Source organism: Oncorhynchus nerka, linkage group LG27 (assembly GCF_034236695.1).
Source record: "Oncorhynchus nerka isolate Pitt River linkage group LG27, Oner_Uvic_2.0, whole genome shotgun sequence".
NCBI lineage: Eukaryota > Metazoa > Chordata > Actinopteri > Salmoniformes > Salmonidae > Oncorhynchus > Oncorhynchus nerka.
In genome coordinates this window covers 43,729,207-43,748,490 of record NC_088422.1, presented here as the reverse complement: position 1 = coordinate 43,748,490, position 19,284 = coordinate 43,729,207, and the positions used below count along the sequence as shown (strand labels likewise).

The 19,284-nt window shown below is 44.1% G+C and overlaps 1 protein-coding gene across 1 annotated transcript in view; it reads left to right on the top strand.

Moving 5' to 3' along the window:
- LOC115111829 (zinc finger SWIM domain-containing protein 6-like) overlaps positions 1-19,284 on the top strand; it is a 50,039-nt gene that overhangs the window by 1,479 nt on the left and 29,276 nt on the right. The gene's annotated exons all lie outside the window — the stretch shown is intronic.

Sequence of the window (19,284 nt, the reverse complement as noted above, 5' to 3'; positions counted from 1 at the left end):
TGCATTATTATTTGTGGGATATCCAAGTATAAAAAAATACAGACATTTAGACTGCTATTGGCTCAACTGCTTCCCTTTGCCAGAGCCATAAGATTTCCCTGCATTCGTCATTGCAATAAACTCAGCTGTCACTCTTTGCCTCCCCACCCTTGGAAACACTTCAGCATTTTAATCCCATTACCCTCCCCAGTTCATCTGAATTTATAATGCAATCTGCAAACATGATTTTATGCATGATCTTTCCTCAGCCTCCTCCCCTTGTTCTTTCCCTTCAGAAGGATCTGTGTTACTATTGTGAGCAGCCCCAAAGAGCATCACTCCACCAGCTCCTATCTGTTTACCAGATTCCTCAGCATTAGGGCTTGTTTATGTTCTGCTGTTTGGCTTCTCTGTGAGACATAGATTGTCAGTTCTTGCAAATGAGTGTTAGCTCGGATTTGGTGAGGTGTGTGTGTGTGAGAGAGAGAAAAGAATAGAATGAAGAAAGGGAGAGTGTGTGTGTGAGAGGAATAGAAAGAGGGGGAGTGTGTGTTGTCGGTCTCATTCTGCATGCTAACAGGAAGAGTGAGGATGACCAGTGAGCCCACAGCAGGAGTGCCTGTTGTGCTGATTGACATTTTCACCCCAGATTTTTTTTGTTGCTGTGAAAATAAAGCCAAGGCAAGAATATGATAAATAAATGATGCCATCTTCTCCAGGGGACAGGCTGTCACTGGAGGAACGGCTTAAAAGCAGGGTGACGTGGGGTGGAGCGGGCTGTCAACCGCATCACAAACCACAGCATGTAGGGACACATCAAACACAGGGGAATTTGTCCTTAAGTGTGTGTGTGTGTGTGTACTGTTGGGTGATGAGGATGAAAGACAGTACAGGAACAGAGAGAGATAGAGAAGGCAGAGGTTATTGTGTGTATAGGGAAAAGCTAATATACTTGAATGAATCAGCGTCTGTACTTCTCCCCCTCTCTCCTCCCCCTCTCCGTCTCTCCCTGGTGAACAGCCATAAAACTCTCCATATTTACTACCCTAAGGCCAACTAGCAGCCCCCCTGGTCTCCTGTGATTATTTATCTGTTTCTCAAAGACATTAATCACACATTATTTTATACCCCCCCTACATCGATGCTGGGTTTGAGGAATTGAACAGAGGGGGGTGCTGTAGAAGTAGGAGGGGTAGGAGAGATTGTGTAAAAAGATGAAAAGATGCAAAGATGGGGAGAGAGAGAGGCGGGGAAGGATAAACAGTAGATCCAGTATGTAGCATAATGAAACGCTCCCCCTCTCTCTGACATTCCCCACTCTGGGAACACTGATGTTCCAAAGGAATATTCTGAAACATTACATACATGGGCATTATACCGAGGTAATTTCTACATCAATAACGTATGTAATTAGGGTAATAACAATGTACAGGCTAGAACATCGCCTAGTTAGGGCTATTGCTCTTTGTTAATACTGTTTCCCAAGAAAATACGAACAAGTGAGCACTAACATAATTGGTAAGGATACTAGTTTCTCAACAGCCCCAGGATTCTAGGGTAGTGATGTATTCTATCATTGTGATGTGTACCTGTGGACTTATTACCAGTCACTGTGTGGTCTGCTTGGTCAATACCTACAGGCTTGACAATGCCAAACGAGCACGCTGAATTCACCTGAACTATTGAACTGAATTCCACACAATGGGCTCATTCTGATCAGTGCCACAGGGAACAACACATGGCACCTTGTGTGGACTATGGCTAGCTATTGTTCTGTGTCTGATTTTGAGCTGAGAATGCAGTTTAGGGATGGCCAACATAGCATGACAAAAGCATGTCGGGACGCTGCTTTTCCATTACTCTCATCCAGGTCATATTTTGCTCTGCCTGAAATATCACTGAGGGAAATATCACGCCTGCATGAGTGTCAATGTCATCCTTTCTTGGTCCGCTTGTGATTTTGTGTGTGTGTGTGTGAGAGAGAGAAAAGGGTTAACCTCTTTACATCCTGGTGAGTCTTGATTAGGGCTATGCACTGGCCCCTCTTCCATTACCTGCTGGCATGTTAGCCAGAAAAAGGGGTTTTGTACTGCTTTATAACCGGGTACACATTATGAGGGCGGCAGGGTAGCCTAGTGGTTAGAGCGTTGGACTAGTAACCGGAAGGTTGCAAGTTCAAACCCCCGAGCTGACAAGGTACAAATCTGTCGTTCTGCCCCTGAACAGGCAGTTAACCCACTGTTCCCAGGCCGTCATTGAAAATAAGAATGTGTTCTTAACTGACTTGCCTGGTTAAATAAAGGTAAAATAAAAAATATGAGCTATGGAGATGATTGTCATCATGTTGCAAATATCTTGGCATCAAGCTGTTTACTCCATGCTTTCTCTCTGTGTGTGTGTCCCCTAATAAACCATGTCTTAAGCACTTATATGCCAATGATGAGTGTGCAAGCAGTACTGTCATCATTACATATTTCCTCCTATCTTTTAGGCCTTCATATCGCTCATATCGTCCCCAGGTGGTAAGGGCCCAAGCCAACAACGCATCCTCAAAACAGGGGCCCCACAGGGGTGTGTGCTTAGTCCCCTCCTGTACTCCCTGTTCACCCACGACTGTGGCCGCGCACGACTCCAACACCATTAAGTTTGCTGAACAACATGACGGTGGTAGGCCTGTTCACCGACAACGATGAGACCGCCTATAGGGAAGAGGCCAGTGTGACGCCAAGACGACAACCTTTTCCTCAACGTCAGAAAGACAAAGGAGCTGATCGTGGCGTAGAGGAAACGGGGGGGCCGAGCAGGCCCCATCCATATCGACAGGGCTGTAGTGAAGCGGATCAAGAGCTTCAAGTTCCTTGGTGTCCACATCGCTAAGGACCTATCATAGTTCAAACACAGTTTTGAAGAATCCTCCCCCCCTAAAGGCTGAAAAGATTTGGCTTGGGCCCTCAAAAAGTTCTACAGCTGCACCATTGAGAGAACCTTGACTGGCTGCATCACCGCTTGGTATGGCAACTGCTTGGCATCCGACCGCAAAGGGGCTTAGTACGGCCCGGTACATCACTGGGGCCGAGCTCCCTGCCATCCAGGATCTCTATACCAGGCGGTGTCAGAGGAAGCCCCTAAAGATTGTCAAAGACTCCAGCCACTCCAGCTACCGCGTGGCAAGTCTGGACCCCCATCCACCCCCTTTGCACTCTTTTGAATCACCTTGGGGTAAATGAGGGAGAGGACTAGCCTCCTTAGCAGGGGATAAAACAACGTGTGTGTGTGTGTGTGTGCATACTCGCTTGCACTTGAGAGGACAGGTTGGTGTACGTGTTTGTAAGATATTTTAAATGTCTATGACTTAGAGACGGTGTCATTGACAACACACCTGTTGTTTACAAAGCATGTGACATAACATTTTATTAGATTTTCTCTGCTTCAGTGCTTCAGCAAAAGCCACTTAAAGAATTTACCAGGGCTATCCGGGGCCTTTTCAGGGGCCTGCTTTGACATTTTAAGCATTTTGTTCACAGAAGTGCAGAATTTAATATCGGGAACTTAAATCTTGCATGAGCATGTTGTCTTTGAGTCTCGCTGTGGCTCCATTTGCGCATTAAGCCACCAGAAAGCTCTAGGCCTCTACTTGCCAGTTATAGAGAAGCCTTTTTTTAAATTTATATTTGTATTTATGTCGATTTTTAAAAATTTAAATAAAAAATATATATAAAAAATGGGGGGGTTAGAGGAGCCTTTATTTACTTAAAGTTTGCTCCTTTATTTTTACCAGGTTAGTTATCTGAGCACACATATTTGACATTTATCTCCTTTTCCAACTCTTAAAGCACACTCAGAAGGCTTTTAGACATTGTTTCTCTAATTTATTTTACTGTGTGAAATAGAAAAGAAACTCAAGCACGTAATCTTTCAGACTTAAGGCCTACTCTGGTGTTATTTTTACCTTAACCCAGTAACCAGGTTAGCTTGTTGTTATTGAATTGGGCCCTGAGACTCCCTTCTCCCCCTTGCCATGTGACTGACCCTGGGATCCTATCGTCATGGAAACATGGCTGGGCCTGGGGTAGAGTAAACAGCAGACTTTCCAAAGGGAACAGTAGCACCATCCAAGGGTAAGGAGTGTTTGGTGGGAAAACAGTGTTCCCTCTCCTCTATTCTCTCTTCATAATTAATTCCTCTTTGCAGCAATGGGCTGCTGCAGAAATAAGCATTCATCTCTCCAAGCCACTGCTGACTGTGGGAGGAAAGTGATCCTGTGTGTGCGCCTCTATACCGTGTGTGTGTGTACTAACCATGTTATACACCTTATCATTATGACCATGGAACAGTGCTTCTCTGTGGTGTGTGTGTGGTCAACAGCTGTTTGTTCCTTCACACCTTCAGTCGCTAAAGAGCTTTGAATCAGCCCAGAGGCAAAAACTGAAAGGTGCGTGTATGTGTGTCTGAAAGAGTTCTCTGTATTTTCAGCTCCACCACAGCACCTGATGAACAGGCTCCCCCGCCCCCATAGCACCTGGATCCCGGTTTGTGTGTACATGTCCTCCCCTGTCCAGGTCCTCAGTCATTTAAGCCTGGAGCAGAGAGGTGGATGGTTAGCCTACCTGCTGTCGTTACTGATTGAGAACAAACATCTCTATCTGCCCAAAACAAACATGGTGAGCGACCAGTCACCACTGGGGGGAATGGGCGGTTTGACTGTTGCTTCCTGTCCCTAACTGAACCAAGACTGGTTTGTGTTGTTTACGGCTCAACGGTTACTGTTGTGTTTGGATAGGGAAATTCTAATCTGAAATAAGTTTCTAAAGATAAATTGTAGATACAGTATAGCCTACTCTAGTCATTTGTGTGTGTGTCAACTTGGATATAGTTCAGGCACTGTAATGATAAGAGGGTGGATGGCATTCCCGTCAATCAGCATTCTCACCCTATCTTGTTTCCATTCTCTCATACACACACTTGTCTCATAGCCTTGGGGCGCCAGGCAAGTTATATATATATTTTTTCTTTCTCTCTGGTGCCCACACAATAAGCAATACCAGACGAGGATGAGGGTTTTACCTGGCTATGAGGCAACGCACGCACTTCGGGTGAAGGTGTTCACTCAACGGCTCCGCCCTCCTCAGTGACAACGAGGTTCAGAATAGTCAGAGAGTCGCATGATAGTTTTCCAATAAACACAACTTCACTAGCAGAAAGAGCTTGTATGTGGATATCGAGGAAGCTGTTTCTAACTGTTTGCGTTGGAGAGATGTCAACGCTGTCTGTCACTCACGCTGATTGGAGAGAGAAGGTGCGTGAATCGTAATTTTCCAGATACACATTACACGCATCAGAAGACGTGTTTTTAAATAGTGTAGCAAAACCCTCTACAGGTATCTGGCTGAGGACACAAACGCCCCCAGAGTAACACAAAGCACAATATGACACTTGAGTAAAAAAGCACAAGTTTATATGACACCACTGAGTATGTAGGCAGGTCTACTGTATATCGCAGTAGCATATATGATATAACTGCTGTATGCTTAAACTTGGTATTACGATGATGAATATCTGAATTTGATCCCGTATGTGTGGTTAATTAAGTCTATTGACGGGCCCGTGTGTCAAGTCTAAGTAACATAATTTAAAAAATCTGCATCAAAATCCACCAGTTCACGCTAGATATTTTTTGTTGTTGTATGGGCTGAGCTTCAATCCACCGCACCTGCCTATGTCTGCCTTCCGCATCTGCGGTGGAAGGTGGCCCGGGCTACAGCGGTGGTTGTCAGATCATCCCGAAGAAAATCGGTCTTCTCACAAAAATGTATTTTTCGTCCAAACAGTTTGGTCTACAAAACTATTATGACCACTCCGTTTTGCTCTACGACCCTCACAAGTGTCACGGGACTCATGAAGGTCAACAATACAAATGAATGGAAGTATGGCGGTAGTTTTATGCTAACAAAAATAAGGGATTAAATGTGTTTTCAAAAAGGGGGGGAAAAGACACTTTAAAACCTTTATTTCTTGTGATTTCATTTTTTTTTTTTACCAATTTATGAATGTTATTCAATGTGTTTTCTATGAGCTAAAGAAGTAAAGGCCAAATTCAATATTTTATCAATTTAGTTTTATACCTAACGAGGTCCTAAAATTCCAAATCAAATGGCTAAATGATCCATGGTATGACCATCCTTAAAACAATTCCATATGTTATCTTAGTAACAACTGCTTTTAGAGGTTAAGCTCAACTTGTATCTGGAACCTTTGTGTATGTCCCCAAATGCCACCCTATTCCACTAGGACTAGTGGTGTACTATATGGGAATAGAGTGCCATTTGAGGCAGTCTTTGTGTCTGTGTGAGGAGCCTGTGGCTATTCAGAGGCTACTGCTGTAGTTGAGTTGGTTGGTATGTCAGGTATGCATGCACTGCTATGTGGAAGTGGAAGTGAATGGCTCTTCAGGCATGAGGGGGATGAGAGCTGTTTTTAAAGGACCAATGGAATTTAGTTTGGCCCTCAAGTTTCTTTCCATCTTAGATTCTCTTTCACTCTCACCATTTATCTCTCTCTTTGTCTGTTCTCAAGCTCTTCCCTACTATCATATCCTTCTACATTTTTTAAGGTCCAATGCAGCCATTTTTTTAAATCTCAATATCAAATAATTTCTGGGTAACCATTAAGTGTGATTGTTTTCAATTAAATATGTGAAAAATAAACTGAAATAGCTTCTTAGCAAAGACCAATTTCTCAATATTAATGCGTTTTTAGTTTTATCATAATTTCACAGTATTATTCAAATGTGGAAATACACATAAAACACAGGATTTTTTTTTTTTTTTTTTACTGCACTGGGCCTTTAAATTCATCCCATTTTCAACAAATTGAACACCTGATTTACTTAACAAAAGGTAACTCACAATAGGTGGTCCAGGTATCCTCATGACATGACACAAGTGAGGTGGTGGCCTTTCCTCTTTTGTTCTCTAGTGCGCCTCTATTGTTTCTCAGTCAAGTAGGAGACCAATGACAATAAAGTGGCCTTCAGACCAACTCCCCGAGTGCCCTACTCCTTGAAGTTTGCAGTTGTCAAAAAAACTACTATTTTGCTCAAAACATTTAATTTATTTTACCCTTTTAGTGTGTGCGCTTTACTGTATTTATACTCAATAGGAGAAGTAGAAAAAACACTGGAGGACATCCTTTTTAAGCATGGTAATAGAAGCTCATATCTTATTTACACTCGTCCATCTAGATAGGCCCACAGTGTTTCTATACTACTTCCTGTGTCCGCAAGGCTCCCACAGGAAACTCTACTCCCTGCTCTAGTACCATGAGCCAGACATGACCTGAGGCTCTATGCTCTCTGAACCACACCACTGCTATCCGAAGCAGCATTCAGCGGTGGGGAGTGCGAACACCAGTGGCCATATTTGGTGTACGCTACCATTTGGAATGCTGGCTTAGCAGAATTGATGCAGTGTTCTAGATTTGTGCCTGTGTCTGTCTGACGTGGCCCATTCTGTCCTGCCTGTTTCCCCGGGCAGCCCAACCCACTCAGGCCCTCTCAGCACAACCCACCGAGGCTCATAGAAATAGAATGGTCAGAAAGTCATTATATTTCTATGCTCAGGCCCTCCTTGCAGTCTCAGCAGGGCCCTTGGAGACATGGGTATTCCAGGGAGAGATGGGTAATGGCCCACTCTCTGACATAGTCAGTCTATTGGACTGGATGGCAGACACACCTATAAAAACAAAATAAAGCAAAGAGAGAGTGGGGGAGAGAGAGGGGGGCGGTCGGATCGATAGAGCAGGGACACGTCTCCTAATAAAGATGTATTCCTTTTTCCCTCCCTCCATCCGCCGGGAAAGGAAGGAGAGAATGTGATTAGCAGCCTGGTTTTCCCAGGGTGTGTGTGTGTGTGTGGTGTGTGTGTGTGTGTGTACTATGCAGTTCACATGTCTCTGTGTATTATGTGGACCTGTGTGTGTGTGCTCTTTCTTTCTCTCTCAATTCACAGGGCTTTATTGGCATGGGAAACATGTTTACATTGAAATAAACACTTTTCCTGGGGCAATCAGAAATTAACAGTAAACATACTCAAAGTTTCAATAGAATAGAGGCATTTCAAATGTTATATTATGGCTATGTTCAGTAATGTAGCAATGTGCAAATATAAACTCAACATGTTTCATGAACTGAAATAAAAGATCCCTGAAATGTTCCATATGCACGAAGCTTATTTCTCTAAAATGTTGTTCACAAATTTCTTTACATCCTTGTTAGTTAGCATTTCTCCTTTGCCAAGGTAATCCATCCCCCTTACAGATGTGGCATATCAAGAAGCTGATTAAACAGCATGCTCATTACACAGGTAGTGTGCAGGGGACAATAAAAGGCCACTCTAAAATGTGCAGTTTGGTGACTCAACACAATGCCACAGATGTCTCAAGTTTTAAGGGAGCGTGCAATTGGCATGCTGATTGCAGGAATGTCCACCAGAGCTGTTACCAGAGAATTGAATGTTAATTTCTCTGCCATAAGCTGCCTCCAACGTTGTTTTAGAGAATTTGGCAGTACGTCCGACCAGCCTCACAACTGCAGACCATGTGTAACCACGCCAGTCCATGACTGTGGGTTCGCACAACCGAAGAATTTCTGCACTAACTGTCAGAAACCGTCCCCGGGCAGCTCATCTGTGTGTCCACCAGGGTCTTGACCTGACCGCAGTTCAGCTTCGTAACCGTCTTCAGTGGTCAAGTGCTCGCCTTTGATGTTAGCTGGCATGCTGGAGAAGTGTGCTTTTCACAGATGAATCCTGGTTTCAACTGTACTGGGCAGATGGCAGACAGCGTGTATGGCGTTCGGTGAGCGGGAGGTTTACTGATGTCAACGTTGTGAACAGAGTGCCCCATGGCGACAGCGGGGTTATGGTATGGGCAGGCATAAGCTACAGACAACTGAACACAATTGCATTTTATTGACGGCAATTTGAATGCACAGAGATACCTTGACGAGATCCTGAGGCCCATTTGTCGTGCCATTCATTTTCAGCATGATATTACACAGCCCCATTTTTCAAAGATATGTGCCCTATTCCTGGAAGCTGACAATCTCCCAGTTCTTCCATGGCCTGCATACTCACCAGATGTCACCCATTGAGCATGTTTGGGATGCTTTGGATCCCAGCGTGTTCCAGTTCCCACCAGACAGCTCTGTGCATCGAAAATGTCAATACTTCGCACAAATACAAGTAGTGATGAAGTCGATCTCTCCTCTACTTTGAGCCAGGAGAGATTGACATGCATATTATTAATGTTAGCTCTCTTTTTGCTTCCTTTTTCTGGGTCAATTGTAATTTACGTAAGTCCTTCTTTGTGGCACCAGTGACCACACGACTGGAAAGTAGTCCAGGTGCGTCAACTAGGGCATGTAGGAACTGCCTTGTTGATAGCGTTTTTAAGAAGGCAGAGGTGCTCTTTGTTATCGACAGACCTCTCCCCATCTTAGCTACTGTTGCATCAATATATTTTGACCATTAGAGTTTGCAATCCAGAGTTATCCCAAGCATTTTAGTCTCCTCAACTCTCTCAATTTCCAAATGTTTCATTACAAGATTTAGAGGTTGAGTGAATGATTTGGCCCAAATACAATGCTTTTAGTTTTAGCTTTCATTCTAAAGCTGACATCAGCTCGTTAAAGTGTTGCAGTGATTTCACTTGCTGTGGTAGCACCTGGACTACTTACCAGGCGTGTTGAGCCATTAGCATACATACACAGGCTTTACTCAGAGCCAGGTCATTCGTAAAGATTTTTTAAAAGTAATGGGCCTGGATAGTTGCCCTGGGGAATGCCTGACTCTACCAGGATTATGTTGTAGAGGCTTCAATTAAAGAACACCCTGTTCTGTTACAGGTAACTCTCGATCCACAATGTAGCAGGGGATGTAAAGCCATTACACAAGTTTGTCCAGCAGCAGATTATGATCGATAATGTCAAAAGCTGCACTGAAGTCTAACAAAGCAGCTCCCACATTCTTAAAAAAAAATCTGTTTCTCTCAGCTATTCGTCAGTCATTTGTGCCATACATGTCGAATGCCCTTTCCTATAAGCATTCTGAAAATCTGTTTTAATTTGTTTACTGTGAAATAGTATTGTATCTAGTCAAACAATTTTTTTCTCTCCAAACATTTACTAAGGGTTGGTAACATCCTGGGCTATTTGAGCCAGTAAAAGGTGCTTTGCTATTCTTGGGTAGCGGAATGATGTTTGCTACCTTCCGGATCTGAGGGCACACACTCATGTAGGCTTAGATTGAAGAGATGGCGATATCGTCAACGATCATCCTCAGTCATTTTCCATCCAAGTTGACAAGTAGACTGTAATTTTGCTGTTATCTGATAGGGGTGTCAGTGAGCTGACTGTGAACGCTCTGAGTACCTCTGGGTTGAGGTCAGTGATAAAGTAATCTGCAGCGCTACTGCCAAGAGATGAGCTGTACATTTTTTTTTTTATATTGTTTCTTTGTAGGGGGCATAGTGGGGAGGGAATGCTGTCACCTGTAGGTAGGAGTTTTTCCCCCTTTGTACTGAGAGTGTCAAGTTCTTGTCCAGTTCTGACGTTCAGGTCGCCACAGACTAGTGCATGTCCCTGAGCCTGCAAGTGGTTGATCTCCCTGTCTATGATAGGGAAGCTGTCATCGTTAAAGTATGGGGATTCTCTCTCGCTTTCTCGCTCTCCCTCTCACTGTTCCTCTCAAACTCTCATTCTGTCCCGTGACATGGGTCTTCAGCAGGGATGGGTTTTCAGCGCTGTGAGTATTGGGGCGTGTGTTTTGGGTCATGACTACAGGCCATGGGTGATGAATAGCTTGACTGTTGCAGAGCCACAACTGGAAGGGAGGGAGTGAGAGAATACAGCATGGATGGAGAAGAGAGGGGAGGGTTCGATGGATAGAGAGAGAGACTCGTCAGTGACTATAGAGGATAAAAGCAGTCTCCATTGTCCTGGAGGCAGGCAGCAGCAGCTGTGTCTCTCCCCTGTGTTTGTGTCAGCTAATATTTAGTTAATCTCTGGTCTGGGACCTGCGGGACCGACCGGAGCTCCTGGTCCTCCATCCATCTTCCACTGATCTATATTCCACATTGTATCCCTCTGCCGTTAACCCGCAGAGAGGCGACAGCTAGTCTTACTGGTGTCTGACGCATCACGAAAAATACATTATAGACCAAAGTCCCCCTCTCTGTTCCCCTCAAAACACTCATTCCGTCCCGTCACATGGGTCTTCAGCAGGGATGGGTTTTCAGCTCTGTGTGAGTATTAGGGTGTGTGATTGGGGTCATGACTACAGGCCATGGGTGATGAATAGCTTGACTGTTGCAGAGCCACAACTGGTAGGGAGGGAGTGAATACAGAAGGGAGGGAGGGTTGGATGGATGGAGAGATGTAGGTGTGGTGAAAGAGGAAGGGAAGGGCTGTTGCAAACCCAGTGAGTCTTTAAACCTCTTTGGTATCGGTGTCCCGCTAGCGTTCCACTACGACAACATCCGGTGAAATTGCAATATTGTAATATTAAACATTCATGAAAATGCAAGTGTCTTACATCGTTGAAAAGCTTAACTTCTTGTTATTTCAAAAAGGCTTTACGGCGAAAGCATACCATGCGATTATCTGAGGACAGCGCACAAAAGACTTTGTCAAACCAGCACAGGCGTCACAAAATCCCAAATAGCAATAAAATAAATGACTTACCTTTGAAGATCTTCCTCCTGTTTGCAATCCCACGGGTCCCAGCTACACAATGAATGGTTGTTTTGTTCGATAAAGTCCCTCGTTATATCCAAAAAAGTATGTTTAGTTGGCGCCATTGATTTCATTAATCCACCCGTTCAACATGCATACAAACAAATCCAAAAAGTTATCGGTAAGGTTCGTCCAAGTCAAACGATGTTTCTCATTAATCCTCAGGTACTCTAATATCTAAATAAACGATAAAATGTAAGACTGAGAATAGTATGTTCAATAGGGAAGATGAATAAACGAAGACCGCGTACCTCATTCAGCGCGCAACAAGACTACCTTTCTAATGTGGGACACCTTGGAAAAACTACAACTACTTGTTCATTTTTCAAAAAACAAGCCTGAAACCCTTTCTAAAGACTGTTCACATCTAGTGGAATCCATAGGAACTGCAATCTGGGTACCATCTATTTGTTTTTCCCCATAGGCTATCATTGAAATGGCCTGTGACCTCAAAATAAGAAATTTTGGGCCTCCCGGGTGGCGCAGTGGTTAAGGGCTCTGTACTGCAGCGCCAGCTGTGCCACCAGAGACTTCGGGTTCGCACCCAGGCTCTGTCGTAACCGGCCGCGACCGGGAGGTCCTTGGGGCGACGCACAATTGGCCTAGCGTTGTCCAGGTTAGGGAGGGGTTGGCTGGTAGGGATAGCCTTGTCTCATCGCACACCAGCGACTCCTGTGGTGGGCCGGGTGCAGTGCGCGCTAACCAAGGTTGCCAGGTGCATGGTGTTTCCTCCGACACGTTGGTGCGGCTGGCTTCCGGGTTGGATGCGCGCTTCGTTAAGTAGCAGTGTGGCTTGGTTGGGTTGTGTATCGGAGGACGCATGACTTTCAACCTTCGTCCCGTACTGGAGTTGTAGTGATGAGATAAGATGGTAGCTACTAAAACAATTGGATACCACGAAATTGGGGAGAAAAAGGGGTAAAAAAAATAAATAATAAAAAAACAATTCCGGATGGAATTTCCTCGGTTCTTTGCCTACCATATCCATTCTGTTTTACTCACATACATTATGTTAACAGTTTTAGAAACTTCAGAGTGTTTTCTATCCAATGCCACCAATTATGTGCATACCCTAGCTCCTGGGCCTAAGTAACAGGCAGTTTACTTTGCGCATCATTCATCCAAACTTCCAAACACTCCCCCCGAGCCTTAAGAGGTTCCCACCCTCTGTCTGTCTGTGCTGAGTACTGTGTTTTTTTCTCTCTCTCTCATAGGCTTCTAATGGGTTTTCCACTGTCCTGCTTCCAAACCTCCATTACTTCTCTCTACCCTATCCCTTCTCTCCATCTTCTCTGTTCCCTCTCCTTTCTCTCTCTATCCTGCCTCTCCCTCCAGCAGCGGCCAGGAGAACAGCTGACTATATCTGGAGCTTGTGGCCCTGGTTCAGACTCAGCCTCCTCCCCTGGCCCCTAGCCCTGGCCCCTAGCCCTGGCTCCAGCCCCAGCTCTGGTCCTGCCCCAGCTGAGCTCTGGATCTAGCGCTGGCTCTCTCTGGCCCCCACTTTTAGCCCTGGCCTTCAACCACACTCTAGCTTCCACAGACACATGCACCCTGCACGTACACATGCGCATATACATGCACACTCGTATGAACAGACACACCACCTCACCACAGCCTTTGCTCTGTCCCAGCCCTGGCTCTTTCTCTCTGGCTGGCTGCTATCTCTATCCCTGGCCCTGCCTCAGCTACAGCCTCCCTTTGTCTGGCTCCCAGCCCATGTTCCTGCTCCAGCCCTAGCCCTACCCTATGGAGGCCCTTACAGAGGCCTTTTTGGGGGGTTTTCATCTCCAGTTAGTTCTGGTCCTAGCTCCATATTTGTGTACTATATAGTTCTGAAACAACAAACCCTCTCTGGGCTGTTTAGTCTAAACCTCTGACTGAGCTCATATGGGATGGTTTGATTTGGCGTTGCCGATGGATAGTTAGTTTCATCCAAACCCACTCCCCACTGGGCACAAACTTGTTGAATCAACATTGTTTCAACGTATTATGACATGGAGTCTACGTGGGAAATACATTGGATTTGAAAAGAGTCATCAACGTGAACTGTTGTTTTGAAGGTGAAAATGTATCTGCAGGTTTATGTCATCATGGTAAACAATGTTCAATGCAGACAAACCTTTTTATATAAAATATATTGAATTTGTCATTTGAAACAAAGTCAGATCTTCAATGTTTATTTCCACTATCAGAAAAAGAAAAACTATAGGCTGGGCAGCACCTCCTACTGGAGAGTTTGATCTACAGCTACCCATTAGGTCTCCCATCCAGGGTTTTAACCAAGCCCAGCCCTGCTTAGCTTTGATATAACCGAGCAAATGAAATGTAACCATGCTTAAGTCATATCATTCATGATACTATTTAGTTGAGCTAGGACAATAAACCTAAAATGACTGATCTCACATTGCCTTCCTCTTACCAAAGCATTTAGCATATGTAGGTCATTTTTGCAGATTTTGCTACACTTTGTTCTAAAACCAATTATTTGGTCAACAGTAATGGCTAATGCATTGTGGATTCCTTCTATAAAAGTATCTCCCTGTCTGTTTCGCTGTTGGCTGCTGTTTGAGTGAGCCACTCTCACTCCCTATCCCCACTGTGCACACGTAGGAGGGAGAGATGCATTCTGAGAAGCACAAGCATGACCGTTGCTCAAATGTAATTGTGGTAAAAAAAAAAAAAGGTTTTCAAAGCAACTACTGTTGTTCTAGATACAGAGGAAGAGTCACAGCTTTCTGTAAGTATATACTTGATTTCAAACCTCTTTAATATTGAGTTCATGGCCCACTTTAAAACCGGAGTAGGGTATAGTATAGTTTTGATGCGCTGGCGGAGCGTAGCGCGAACAAGTCTACATCAAGTAGCCTAGGCCAAGTGCTGGAAACTTTTTGTAGGACATTATCCTACATTTACTGTTCCATTAGGCAATTAACCTACATTGCTATAGAGAAAACAATATCACATTTAGAGGTAGCAATCTCTCTTACTGTTTAGGTCAATATGCACAAAGATGTCGGCAAATTCTCTAAAGACCCAAATAGAAATCTGATCATTCTGGATCCCATTTTGACAGGTTGCACATCAAAATATATATTCTGCATTCCCTGGATATGTTAGATGAAATAGGCTACCGTCTCAGTTGTCTAATTTGGCACTTATTTGGCACGTCACGTGCGCGAGCGTTGCAAAATAAATTTAGAAATCTATATTATTAAATTATTGCACCCACACTGCTTCCGCGCGCCAATGAATGTCTGCGTTGCCCAGGGCTAAAATAGAATTCAGTTCTATTTCTGATGCAGATTGTCCTACCTCTCCCATCTCCTCATTGGTTTATAGAAGCTGGTACCCACGTGCCATCTCCTCATTGGTTATACCCACGTGGGTAACTGACGACGAACGAGGTCAGTGGTGGTAATGCACCTAATTTTATGGAAGTTGCCAATCGCGATATAAAGTCAAGAGAAGAAAAGGCCTGGAAGGATGAGAGATGATGACTAGAAATGATTCGGTTGACCGTTTTATGTGTGGATTAACTGGTGGAGTAGAGGACCTTGTGCATTTCAGGTTAAATAACAACTCAATGTTTATATCCCAGGACAATTTAGCTAGCAAGTGCTAGCTAGCTAAATTGCCATAAATGTTTATTGCTTTTCAACCTGTCCCCAAATTAATATAATTGTTTCAGAGTTTGTTTTGATGTTTGAATCTGTGTGTCGTGATCGTGTTTGGTGTGGGGGGACACAATACATTTGTGCATGATGGCGCACGTGCGCAGCCGGTTTGGGTTCCGTGTAACCGTCCATTAAACATTTTTCTATCATTATATTTATTTTTATTGAGAAAAATGGTTACATTTATCACAATATGACTTTTTGGCCATATCGCTTAGCTCTAGCACCTCCCCAAAAATGTATTCATGGAGACATGAATACAACATATTCATTATAGGAATTAGCCAGGTAAATTCGGTCAACTCTTGAGTTCGACTCGGGATAACCAGTACCACAAAAGTGGCTCACCTTTTTAGCCAGGTACAATTCTACGCTACATCACTGGGGCCGAACTCTCTGCCATCCAGGATGTCTATACCAGGCGGTGTCAGAGGAAGGCCCTTTATGCGCTAACTCTATTTGACTCTGTGCATACACACTGGACTCTACTCACACATACTTACACTCCAACTCACACACTCACTCTCACTCAACACGTACACCCACATAACATGTAGACACGGGCACATTCGCCACACACACACACACACACACACACAGGGGCTAACTAGATTTATTCAGAATGAAGTGTCTGAGCCACGAGTTGAGGACCAATGAAATCAGATACCCTTCCTTTCGCAAATGTTGTCGTCATCCCCTTCATTTGAGGAAGAGGAATGATTTTAAATATTTTATTAATCAAATGTTTTTTTTTGGTGTGTGAAAAAAATTATGTTAATACCTATCACATTACACATTTTTCTGATGTTGAAATTTACGAGAGGCAAACTGACAGCTGCAAAACAACCATAGACATATAATCCATAGATGGCAGTTACCATTCAAGTCAAGACTTGCAGCCATTGCTTGCGTACCCATGATTTTAACAGTCAAATTGCCAGGTTTAGAAGTTTAAAAACCCTTCTATGGGTTATTTGTCTATGGCCACAACGCAACAAGAGGTTCCACATATAGAAGGATCGATAGAATGCGAAAAAGGTGGTCGTGCATTGATAAGCAAACCAAAGACGGCATTGATAATGAGTAATAAAATAAAGATGGAAATTCTAAAAGCCTATTTCACATCATAGCTTGCTGAATTTACAATAACTTTTCTTTCATTTTGATTTCGGCATAAATTAAAATGTGGCGCTAACTCGCCATGGATTGATGTTTCGGGAATTGTCTCTGAGTTCAGCTTTCAACTAGCCATGTGAGACATGCATGCTCAGTTACAACAAGCCTGCTAGAGTTAGCGACAGGCGGACGACGTGCAATATCCACCGTCAATAGTACAGATTAAGCCTGGCCTGGAATGTGAAGCTAACTGAAGCAGGCTAGCTTTATAAAAGCCTGAGTAGATCTAGCTTGCTTCGTAGTATACCACTTAGGATGTGTACTTGTACATCACGCTAGCCTACATAAACAGGAAATAGGCTCCTGCCTTATGGGCCGTTCTGGCTGGTACAAGACTTGTTTCCAGAGAAGCAGGGTTGAAACCAGATTTGTTGCTTTCTGTAATTGTCACTCAGCTGTATGGTAAATCATGCTTTATGGGCTCAGCTCTGCCTGTCTCTTCACCATAACCAATATAGACAGCAGTCCCCCAAACCCCCGCCCGACCCTACACACAGCCTGGGCACACACTAACACAGAGAGAGAATAAAACATGTGACATATGATTGATGGGGGGGGGGGGGGGGGGGTTGAGAATCAGACACACACACACACACGCTCTCTGAAAAATAAAACGTGACATATGATTGGCGTTGGGGGAGGTAGGGAAACACAATGGGCAGGAGAAGTGGGCCTTCTCACGTCCCGAGGCAAGCCAGACCAGTTTGATGGTTGCCCAGGGGGGAGTGCCTTTTGTCCCCCATCCCTGTCTGTCAGACTGGAGGAGCTGGAGGATGCTGTGATGAGGCCGAGCCAGGCCTCTGGTGCGTCACATAACAGTGGGAGACGTGAACCACGTCAGACACCTGTCAGTGTTTCTCTGTGTGTTTGACAGACGACTGTAAGTCTAGTCTAGGGCAGGGGGACACATCAGACAGTACTGACACGAGAAAGTTGAGAGAGACGCATAGCTGTAGCATGCTGTGGGGTACTCGCACACATGCAATCACATGCACTGTGACACTCGCACACAACTACTACTACCCTTTGTGTGAAATAGGCCGAGACAACCCATTGAGGATCAGCAGTGACGTGACAGAGGATGGTTCCAGTACAGCAACATTGATAATTAGGCCAACCACGGCTTGGTTCTCAATACAATCTTTACTGTCGTGGTCGTTTTTGGAGAACTTTCAAAGTTTCCTTTGGAGCCCGACTTTTCTTTGAGCTGTTTAAACCAGGCGCTGACAGCGCTGTTGATGAAAGTGAATCAAACCTGTTGGGGACTTCAAAGTCTTCTCTGCTTTGCCATTTATTAACTAGAACAGAACAACCTCACATACCATATATGGATTCTTCAAAATGCCTGCCTCTGGGGGAAACAAAAGGATGATGAAGAAGAAAACAGCCAAACAGCAAGGGAGGGGGGGGGGGGGGGGTTATACCTAAAAGCGTTGTAACTGAAACTGACTGCTTTTCAAGAGCGTTTCCAATCAAAACAAATCTGTGATGCATGCAGAGTGTTTGATCAGATATATTTGTGGAGAAGAAATTGTTTTGGCTGAAGATTGATGTGAAGAAGATGCCTTTTTTGTGTGTGTGTGTGTGTGCGTTTGTGCGTGTGTGTGTGCGCACGCTAGTGTGTTTCTGCATTGTATTGGCCTGTAGCAGTAATTAGCTATCTAACCAATATGATGAACTCAGCTCAAGTCAGCTGTTTGGTTCTGCTCCCATAACCACATTAGTCCAGAGACTCCTCTCACCTGTCCCCTCTTCCCACTCTGGCTGTCTGTCCAGAACAGCACGGCATTTAGACAAAATATCGTTGACCTAATTCAAGGATGGATGCCGTCTTGATCAGCAGAGGGGTCTCTGAGCCCCCATTATCATTGCGACGGTCATTGGTTGTACCCCCCCCCCCCCCATTCACCACCCAACCCCCGCCCTGCTTAACCAGTGTACCATCTCAAATTGAGCTAATGACGATCTCCGACCACGTAACAAAAGATAAAACATTGCATTAACATGATTAGTCAGAGTTAGCATTTTTACAGATGATGATGTAATAGGCCTGATTCAAGCAGTTAATAACAGCCTTGAATACTGTGTTGTCTACTAATGGAATATAATTCACATTTGAATAGAATAGATACCACTTAGGTGTGTGGATCATTGGTATTTAGTTTACTTTGGATCCCTATTAGCTACTGCACATGCATCAGCTACTCTTCCTGGGTTCTACATAAAACATGACAAAGTACAGTAATAGACAAGGACGTTTAAAATCATTTTTGTACAATTCTTTACGTATAAAATACGAGCTGTATATTGGAAAGAAATCAAGAGACAACAAAAATACTGTTTACACACTATTCATACAGTATAGACACCTGAGTTGCCTAACCCATTCACAGGATTGGTTAACTATTGAGGCTCCTAGGGTTTCCACTGAGCTAGGTAAATTTACCATTTAGTTTTAATGCACTGTATTGCTGGAACAAAATTCAAAATACATTTAATCTTGATGTTCTGGTGCTGTTAGGGCAATATAAAGTATTGATTGGGGACCTGTGTGTGCGTGAGTGATGCATTCGGGAAGTATTCAGATCCCTTGACTTTTCCCACATTTTTGTTACGTTATAGCCTTATTCTAAAATTGATTAAATCGTTTTTTCCCCCTCATCAATC